Below are 10,937 nucleotides of genomic sequence, written 5' to 3' on the forward strand. Positions count from 1 at the left end.
TGTGGGATCAGTGGTGATATCCCCTTTATCATTTTTTATTGCGTCTATTTGATTCTTCTCTCTTTCTTCTTTATTAGTCTTGCTAGTGGTCTGTCAACTTTGTTGATCTTTTCAAAACACCAGCTCCTGGATTCATTGATTTTTTGAAGGTTTTTTTTTTTTTTTTTAAATTTTTTTTAGAGTCGGAGTCTCGCTCGGTTGCCCAGACTGGAGTGCAGTGGTGCAATCTCGGCTTACTGCAAGCTCTGCCTCCCGGGTTTACGCCATTCTCCTGCCTCAGCCTCCCGAGTAGCTGGGACTACAGGCGCCCGCCACCATGCCCGGCATATTTTTGTATTTTAATAGAGGCAGGGTTTCATGTATTAGCCAGAATGGTCTCGATCTCCTGACCCCGTGATCAGCCCGCCTCAGCCTCCCAAAGTTCTGGGATTACAGGCATGAGCCACTGAGCCCAGCCTTTGAAGGGTTTTTTGTGTCTCTATCTTCAGTTCTGCTCTGATCTTAGTTATTTCTTGCCTTCTGCTAGCTTTTGAATTTGTTTGCTCTTGCTTCTCTAATTCTTTTAATTATGATGTTAGGGTGTTGATTTTAGTTCTTTCATGCTTTCTCTTGTGGGCATTTAGTGCTATAAATTTCACTGTACACACTGCTTTCAATGTGTTCCAGAGATTCTGGTACATTGTATCTTTGTTCTCATTGGTTTATTTGTACCTTCATTTCGTTACATACCTAGTAGTCATTCAGGAGCAGGTTGTTCAGTTTCCATGTAGTTGAGCGGTTTTGAGTGAGTTTCTTAATCCTGAGTTCTAATTTGATTGCACTGTGGTGTGAGAGACAGTTTGTTATGATTTCTGTTCTTTTACATTTGCTGAGGAGTGCTTTACTTCCAACTATGTGGTCAGTTTTGGAGTAAGTGTGATGTGGTGCTGAGAAGAATGTATATTCTGTTGATTTGGGGTGGAGAGTTCTGTTGATGTCTATTAGGTCCGCTTGGTGCAGAGCTGAGTTCAATTCCTGGATATCCTTGTTAACTTTATCTCTTGTGGATCTGTGTAATGTTAACAGTGGGGTGTTAAAGTTTCCCATTATTATTGTGTGGGAGTCTTAAGTCTCTTTGTAGGTTTCTAAGGACTTGCTTTATGAATCTAGGTGTTCCTGTTTTGGGTGCATATATATTTATGATAGTTAGCTCTTCTTGTGGTATTGATCCCTTTACCATTATGTAATGGCCTTCTTTGTCTCTTTTGATCTTTGTTGGTTTAAAGTCTGTTTTATCAGAGACTAGGATTGCAACCCCTGCTTTTTTTTTTGCTTTCCATTTGCTTGGTAGATCTTCCTCCATCTCTTTATTTTGAGCCTCTGTGTGTCTCTGCACATAAGATGGGTCTCCTGAATACAGCACATTGATGACTCTTATCCAATTTGCCAGTCTGTGTCTTTTAACTGGGGCATTTAGCCAATTTACATTTAAGGTTAATATTGTTATGTGTGAATTTGATCCTGTCATTATGATGTTAGCTGGTTATTTTGCCCATTAATTGATTCAGTTTCTTCATAGCATCAATGGTCTTTACAATCTGGCATGTTTTTGCCATGGCTGGTACTGGTTGTTTCTTTCCATGTTTAGTGCTTGCTTCAGGAGCTCTTGTAAGGCAGGCCTCGTGGTGACAGAATCTCTCAGCATTTGTTTGTCTGTGAAGGATTTTATTTCTCCTTCACTTATGAAGCTTAGTTTGGCTGGATATGAAATTCTGGGTTGAAAATTATTTTCTTCAAGAATGCTGAATATTGGCCCCCACTCTCTTCTGGCTTGTAAGGTTTCTGCCGAGAGATCTGCTGCCTGATGGGCTTCCCTTTGTGAGTAACCCGACCTTTCTCTCTGGCTCCCCTTAACATTTTTTCCTTCATTTCAACCTTGGTGAATCTGACAATTACATGTCTTAGGGTTGCTCTTCTCGAGGAGTATCTTTGTGGTGTTCCCTGTATTTCCCGAATTTGAATGTTGGCCTGGGCTTGCTAGGTTGGGGAAGTTCTCCTGGATAATATCCTGAAGAGTGTTTTCCAACTTGGTTCCGTTCTCGCTGTCACTTTCAGGTACACCAATCAAATGTAGATTTGGTCTTTTCACATAGTCCCATATTTCTTGGAGGCTTTGTTCATTTCTTTTCACTCTGTTTTCTCTAAACTTGTGTTCTTGCTTTATTTCATTAATTTGATTTTCAATCACTGATATCCTTTCTTCCACTTGATTGAATCAGCTATTGAAGCTTGTTCATGTGTCACGAAGTTCTCATGCCATGGTTTTCAGCTCCATCAGGTCATTTAAGGTCTTCTCTACACTGTTTATTCTAGTTAGCCATTTATCTAACCTTTTTTCAAGGTTTTTAGCTTCCTTGCATTGGGTTAGAACATGCTCCTTTAGCTCGGAGAAGTTTGTTATTACTGAGCTTCTGAAGCCTACTTTCTGTCAACTCGTCAGAGTCATTCTCCATCCAGCTTTGTTCTGTTGCTGGCAAGGAGCTGCAATCATTTGAGGGAGAAGAGGCACTCTGGTTTTTACAATTTTCAGCTTTTCTGCTCTGGTTTCTCCCCATTTTTGTGGTTTTATCTACCTTTGGTCTTTGATGTTGGTGACCTACTGATGGGGTTTTGGTGTGGATGTCCTTTTTATTGATGTTGATGCTATTCTTTTCTGTTTGTTAGTTTTCTTTCTAACAGTCAGGTCCCTCAGCTGTAGGTCTGTTGGAGTTTGTTGGACTCCAGACCCTGTTTGCCTGAGTTTCACCAGCAGAGGCTGCAGAACAGCAAATATTGCTGCCTGGTCCTTCCTCTGGAAGCTTCGGCCCAGAGGGGCACCCACCTGTATTAGGTGTCTGTCAGCCCCTGCTGGGAGGTGTCTCCCAGTTAGCTACACAGGGGTCAGGGACCCTCTTGAGGAGGCAGTCTGTCAGTTCTTAGAGCTTAATCGCCATGCTGTTAGAACCACTGCTCTCTTCAGAGCTGTCAGACAGGGAAGTTTAAGTCTGCAGAAGTTTCTGCTGCCTTTTGTTCAGCTATGCCCTCCCCACAGAGGTCAAATCTATAGAGGCAGTAGGCCTATTTGAGCTGCAGTGGGCTCCACCTAGTTCGAGCTTCCTGGCCACTTTATTTACCTACTCAAGCCTCAGGAATGGTGGACGCCCCTCCCCCTGCCAAGCTTCAGCCTTGCTGGTCCATCTCAGAACTGCTGCGCTAGCAGTGAACAAGTCTTTGTGGGCATGGGACCCGGCGAGTTAGGCACGGGAGAGAATCACCTGGTCTGCCAGTTGCTAAGACCATGGGAAAAGCACAGTATTTGGGCAAGAGTGTCCTGTTTTTCCAAGTACACAGTCTGTCACGGCTTCCTTTGGCTAGGAAAGGGAAATCCCCCAACCCTTTGCACTTTCTGGGTGAGGTGACGCCCCACCCTGCTTCAGCTCATTCTCCATTGGCTACACCCACTGTCCAACCAGTCCCAATGAGATGAACCAGGTACCTCAGTTGGAAATGCCAAAATCAACCGTCTTCTGCGTCGATCACACTGGGAGCTGCAGACCAGAGCTGTTCCTGTTTGGCCATCTTGGAATAGAAACTCAAATTAACTTTTTAACCTCTCTGCTATATATAGTTATTTCCCCTCTTTCTTTTTTTTTCTTTTCCTTTTCCTTTCCCTTCCTTCCTTTTTTCCTTCCTTCTTTTTTCCTTCCTTTCTTCCTTCCCCTCCCCTCCCCTCCCCTCCCCTCCCCTTCCCTTCCCCTCCCCTCCCCTCCCCTCCCCTTCCCTTCCCCTCCCCTCCCCTTCCCTCCCCTCTCCCCCCTTTCCTCCCTTCCCCTGCCCTCCCTCTCCCCTCCCCTCCCTCTCCCCTTCCTTCCTTCCTTCTGGATTATTTTCTTCCTTCCTTTGGGATTATTTTGTTATTTTTCCTAGCCTCTTAATTTGGATGCTTAGCTAATTAATTTTCAGCCTTTTTTCCTTTCTAAAATAAGCTGTCAAAATTATACATTTGTCTTTAAATACAATTTTCTCTGCAACACATATAAATAATATTTGTCTTGCTATAAATTTGTTTCTCCCCTCATATATTTTATTCCTACTAATCTACTTTTCTCTTTCCTTGTTCTTTGCTTGCCTTTTGTTTTTTGTTTGTTTAGTCTTTTGTTTGTTTTCCTATTCCATATTTTCACCTCTACTGGTTTGGAAGGTTCAGAGGCTATTTGTTTTTAGTGATTAATCTTAAAACTTACCATGCTTATAACCTAACAAAGACCTAAACAGCTATCTTAGCCTCCCTACCAAACAATACAAAGACTTTGATTAATGTATCTTAACTGCATTAGCGCAACTTGCATGATATTAGTGTTTTAGTTTTATCTTATTGTAATCCCACAGATTATTATCATTTTGTACATACAATATTTATTTAATTCACATAAACATTTCCATTTTATATACTCCTTGTATCTCAGTCTATTTTTTTGGGACAATTTCCTCTCTTTTTAAGTACTCTCTTTAGAAATTTCTTTAGCAATAATCTGTTGATAGTAAATTACCCATTTTTGTTTAAATTCATCCTTGTTTTTAGAAAGATTCTTTTCTTCAGGTTCTCAGTATCGGACTGACAGTTATTTTCTCTTTGCACTTCAAGGATATTATTGCACTGACTTCTTGTTTCCATTATTGCTATTAAGATGTCATCTATTCATCTGGTTATTATTCCCATGTAGGTTATCTTTTTTTCCTCTGGCTACTTTTTGAAAAGGCTGTATTTTTTTAGAGCAGTTTGGGTTCACAGAAAATTTGAGAGGAAGTTGTGGCAATAGCTCATATATTCCCTACCTGCACACATATAGCCTCTCCCTTTATCAACATCCCTTGCCAGAGTGGTATATTTGTTGTTGCAATTGATGAAGCCATATTGACACGTCATAATCCCCCAGTTTATAGTTGACATTAGAGTTCTTGGTATTGTCTATTTTATGGGTTTGGACAAATGTATAATGATATGTATCCACCATTATAGTATCACACAAAGTAGTTTCACTGCCCTAAAAATTCCCTCTGCTCTGCCTATTCATCCCTCTCTCTAACTCGTGTCAACCACTGATTCTTTTACTGTCTCTCCATAGTTTTGTCTTTTTTGGAATGTCATATAGTTGGAACCATACAGTGTGTAGCCTTTTCAGGTTGGCTTCTTTCAGTTAGTATTACACATTTACATTTCTTCCATGTCTTTTTATGGCTCATTTCTTTTTAGCACTGAATAATATTCCATTGTCTGGATAGTTAATTAATCCATTCACCTGCTGAAGTATATCTTAGTTACTTCCAAGTTTTGGCAATTCTGGATAAGCTGCTATAAAAGTACATGTGAAGATGTTTATGTAGACATAAGCTTTTAGCTCCCTTTTGTTGAAAAAGGAGCATGATCGCTGGTTCGTATGGTTAGAGTATGTTTAGTTTTCTGAGCAACCACCTGACTGATTTTTAGATCTTCTATTTATCTTCTGTGATCTGAAGTTTCACTGCAATATGGCTAATCACTGATTTTCAAATTTTTAATCCTATTTGTAAGATATTTTGTTTTCAGGACTATGGAGTCACATATCTTCCTGATTCTGAAAAATTCTCAGCCATTTTCTCTTTGAACTTTTTTATTTTTAGAAATTCCATTTGATTCTTTTTAAAATCTGTCTGTTCTTCCTTTATGGTTTCTTGCTTTTTTCTCTAATGTGTGATTCCATCATTTATTTCTTTCACAATTTCCTACTGAACAATTTAAAAATTCTATATCTGACAATTCCAGTATTTTTAAAGTTTTTGAGTTGAAATCTGTTATTTTCTTTTTTCTTGTAACTCTGGCTTATAGTTTCTTATCACTGTAGGTTTGATGATTTACTAGAATACACAGGATTCAAAATATAGTTATGATTTATTATAGTGAAAGGATGCAAAGCAAAATTAGCAAAGGGAAAGGGTGCATGGGGCAAAGTCTGCAGGAAACGAGACACAAACTTCAGAGTCCTCTCCCAGTTCATATAGGATGTGCTTAATTCCCCCAACAATAAGTTGTGACAATAACTGTGAAATGTTGTCTACAAGGGAAGCTCATTAGAGACTTAGCATTCTGGATTTGTTTATTGGGAACTAATCGTGCAGGTACCATTTGCCTAGCATGTACCAAAATTCCAGACTTCCAGAAGGGACACAGGCATTTAGCATAAATCATATTGTTTAGGCACAGTGGGCCACTCAGCATTCAGATAAATGCAGGAAGCCTCTTGAAATTGTAAGTTCCCAGACACAAGCCAAGGGCCAACCTGCAAGCAGGTCTTTTTCAGGATGGCAGTCTCAGGCCTACTGTGTTAACTCTTTTCTACACACTTACTTTCTAGTGAATTTGTTGATCTTTGTGATTTCCTATTTGCTTGCTCTCAATTATTGGAAATCCCCGAGGGAACTAGGATTTGCTATTAACTAAAACCAGTATCAGTATCAGTCCAGTTTATTTAGGTTTTGCCATGGTAACCAAAAATCTCAAAAATTATTAGTAGCTTTAGATTATTTCTCCTTAATGTCTACAGAAGAGGTGAACACTGTGCTATGCTGCCATCACTCTTGTGCTAGGCTTCTATTACCCCACTGCCGGTTGGTATGGCAGACAGAAAGAGAAGGCACAACGAATCAAGCAGTGCCTCTTCAAATTATCACTTGAAAGTGACACCCTGAATGTCTGCTCATGATTCACTGGCCAAAGTGATTACATGGCTTCATGCAATGATCATTTGTCTAGAAAGAGAACAGCTAAAAATATTTGATGAAGAGCACAAATTAATATTCATAAATAGTCTTTCTTACTATGCTTCGATCAGGGGTTCCTAACCTATGATTTGTTGTCTCCTGGGGCTGTTAGATATTAAGATATGGACAATAAAAATATTCTATTTTTCTTGCCAAATCATTTTGGGGGATTTTTATTTGATGCTACTTTCCCAAAGTAGTTACAAATAACTTTGCGTTGCTCTCCGTGATTCTTCCACCATCCTCTTCTTTTTTTCCTCTCTTTTCTTTCCTCCACTTTCAACCCCAGAAAGTGTATTTTATTGCAACAGGAAAATGTATTACTAATTACATTAATTGTTATTAAATATTTAAAATAATAAGTAAAATTTATTATGTTAAAATGTTGTAAGATTGCATGAAACATATTTGTATGCCATGATATTAGAAATATCCTAAATTAGCACATTTGAGAGAATAAGGTCAGAAAGGTCCCTGTACACACAGGTGAGGAAGGAAGAGGTGACTGGACAGCTGCTTAAATTTTTGTTACAAGACTGATTGTCAACGACACAGTTGGCATTCGAGCAAGTGGAGCAGTGGATTAGCTCAAACTCTACTGGCCCCAGTTACAAAGTCTTCACTTAGTTTAAGGATATAATAAAGAAAAAAGGCATATGCAAGTGATGAATAATTAGTCACAGAGCAACAAGAGGACTAGCTAGCTATCTCTATTCTGGAGAAAAATCTGATGGGAATTTGGTGGTGGAAGTGAGGATGGTGGAGGTGGAGATGGTGGTGGTGGAGGTGGAGATGATGGTAGTACAGGTGGTGAGGAGGGGGTGTTGATGGTGGAGGTGGAGATGGTGGTGGTACAAGTGGTGGAGGAGGGGGTGTTGACGGTGGAGGTGGAGATGGTGGTGGTACAGGTGGTGGTGGAGGAGGGGGTGTTGATGGTGGAGGTGGAGATGGTGGTGGTACAAGTGGTGGAGGAGGGGGTGTTGACGGTGGAGGTGGAGATGGTGGTGGTACAGGTGGTGGTGGAGGAGGGGGTGTTGACGGTGGAGGTGGAGATGGTGGTGGTACAAGTGGTGGAGGAGGGGGTGTTGACGGTGGAGGTGGAGATGGTGGTGGTACAGGTGGTGATGGAGGAGGGAGGGTGTTGGTGGTGGAGATGGAGATGGTGGTGGTGGTGGAGGAGGTGTGTTGGTGGTGGTGGAGATAGTGGTTGTGGAGGTGATAGTGGTGGAGGTAGAGATGGTGGTAGTAGAGGTGGTGGTGGAGGAGGGAGTGGTGATGGAGGTGGAGATGGTGGAGGTGGAAGAGGGGTGGGGTTGTTGAAAAGAGATTTTAAAAAGTAAGTATTTATAGAAGGGCTACAGTTGTGTATCAAAAAGACACACTGTGACTGCATATTGGGAAAATCTTGAGCATGCTGCCTGTTTCTCTTCCCTTTGGTAGGACTCTAACCAGCCCAGATAAACCTCGTGAATTGCCTCCTCCATCTTGGATAAATGGAAAGTAACCATAGGTGGAGGCTTTGGTTTTGAATCTCTTGTTAATGGATTTTTTAAAGTGCTAGTATAAAAGGAAAACAGTTTATTTTACTCTACTGGAAAAGTATAGTAGAAATAAGCATTAATAACTTTTAATCCCATAATTGTGAGTTAATAGCTTAACATTTGGCATATTTATACAATTGAAATAATGTATTTACAATTTTATATTCTTATTTTCCACCTAACTTTCTCATATGTATTTTCCTTCATAAATATCATTTTGAAAGCTATGAAATATTCTATCGTAAGAATGTACCTCAATATTTCTGTTTTTCATTTTTGTGTAAAATAATTTAGAATAAGTTTCCACTTTTAAAAGCTGTTACCTTTTTCCATTTTTGGAGAATGGAAGTTAATGTTTATCCTAAAACATAAGTAATAACATAAATCCACAAATAAAAACCATGACACCATAATGGATTTTTTGCATTTGCATAATGGATTTACTGCATTTTGATATTAGCTTTGGAAACTGAGGTTTGGTTTTACTTTAAGTCGTCCCTTGAAGCCATTCCTTGTGTGTGGTGGCCAGCCCAATACCATTGTCAGTAAATGTAATTAAATGATATTTTAAAGATGAGAAAAAGGCTATCCAACTAGAAAACCCTGTTGGTTTCATTTTCAAGTGATATCCAGAATTCTAACAGTTCTCACCACCTCCACCCCTATCAGTTCGAATCATTGCAGTAACTTCTTAACTTGTTCTTCTGGGCAATTCTTCCCAGGGCACCCAGAGGGAATTGTTCAAACCTGAGTCAGATCATGTTGCTCCTTTGCTCAATACGCTCCAACTGAATGTCCTCTGATATAGAGTAAGCGCCCAAGTTTGTATAGGATATGTCTCCCCTGCTCTAAGAAGCTGTATGAACGTGTCAGGCACATTCCTACCTTACGTGCCTTTGGCTTGCTGTTCCCTCTTCCTAAAATTCCTTTTTCCTAATAGTCTGTAGGCCTATTCCCTCACCTCCTTGTGTGTATCAAATGTCATTTTCTTAGTGAGGCCTTCTTTAAATAGCACACGTAATACAATTTCCCTACTCCCTATACTTCATAACCCCCTTCCTTGCATTACTACTTTTTATAATATCCTTCTAACATTCTCTATACATGAATTATTTAATTTACTTTTTTGTCTTCCCTCATTGTAATGCCAGTTCCCCAATGCCAGCTCCCAGAATGCACAACTTATTTATTTATTTATTGTACAGAGGGGGGTCTTTCTGTGTTGCCCAAGCTGATCTTGAACTCCTGGCCTCAAGTGATCCTCCCACTTCGGCCTCCTAAAGTGCTTGAGAGTATTGCAGGCATGAGCCACAGCACCCAGCTTGCAAATTTTATATTGGTTTTGTTCAGTTCTATATTCCCAGTGACTAATGCAATGCCTGGTCCAGAGTTGACACTTATACATATTGTTTAAATATGTGAATAAAAACTATTTCTTTTTGGAAGGAAAGAACAAATTATAATGTTTTAAAAATGGAGAAGCATTATTAGTCTTATTAGCAAATCATGGGTAGCTCAACAGACTGATGTATCCTGTAAAGTGTTAGACAAGAAGAGACAGCCTTTATGGGTACCACCCTTTCTGAGTGACCTAGTTTGTAACACTGGGATATTAGGAATGAAGGATGTTCCCAGGGGCAGACCCTTTCTCTAGAAATGCCCTTGGCTGTCAGGGTGGATAACATACAGCATTAGGGGTCTGGCTTTTTACAGAGGCATCACACGAACCATGGTTCTAACTGAAGTATTTCCATTCAAATGAATTAAGTAAACTGAAATCCCTGCCCTCCCTCCCTCCCTTCCTTCCTTTCATTCTTTCTTTTTTCTTGACATGGAGTCTCCCTCTGTCACCCAGGCTGAAGTGTAGTGGCATGATCTCGGCTCACTGCAACCTCTGCCTCCCAGGTTCAAACAATTCTCCTGCCTCAACCTCCCAAGTAGCTGGGACTACAGGTGCCCGCCACCACACCTGGCTAATTTTTTGTGTTTTTAGTAGAGATGGTTTTTCACCATATTGGCCAGGCTGGTCTCGAACTCCAGACCTCAGGTGATCCGCCCGCCTTGGCCTCCCAAAGTGCTGGGATTACAGGCATGAGCCAGCGCGCCCGGCCCCACATGCTTATTTCTGTGTTTCTCCTCTTCCTGTGTTATGAAGGGAAGCAACTTTGTTTGTTTGCGGCTATAGTCCAGATGTCCTGGCATTGACTCTCTGGTCTTGCTCATACCATAATAGAGCACATTCGTGGAAATGTTAACAAGACACCAAGGGGCAAATAGGGTACTGATGTGTGCTCACAGCTCTGGGAAGCCGCTGAGGGTGGGATGCAAGCAGTGCTGTCCTCCCTCTCCACCCTGTTGCCATCTCTGAGGAAAATCCCTGGCTCCTCTCTCTGGTGGGGACTTGCCAAGGGCTCTTTGTAATAACCAGATATTCTCTCCACCCCAACCTGGGGTTCCCCTAGGCAATCTTAGGCTTGTTCCAATTCTTCATAGGGATGGAAAAAGCCCCCTTGTTGTAAGGGCCAGAGGTACTGAGAGTGCTACCCATCACAGAAGTCTGGAATCCCATCCAGTGGCCTA

Source organism: Gorilla gorilla, chromosome 5 (assembly GCF_029281585.2).
Source record: "Gorilla gorilla gorilla isolate KB3781 chromosome 5, NHGRI_mGorGor1-v2.1_pri, whole genome shotgun sequence".
In the NCBI taxonomy this organism is placed as follows: Eukaryota; Metazoa; Chordata; class Mammalia; order Primates; family Hominidae; genus Gorilla; species Gorilla gorilla.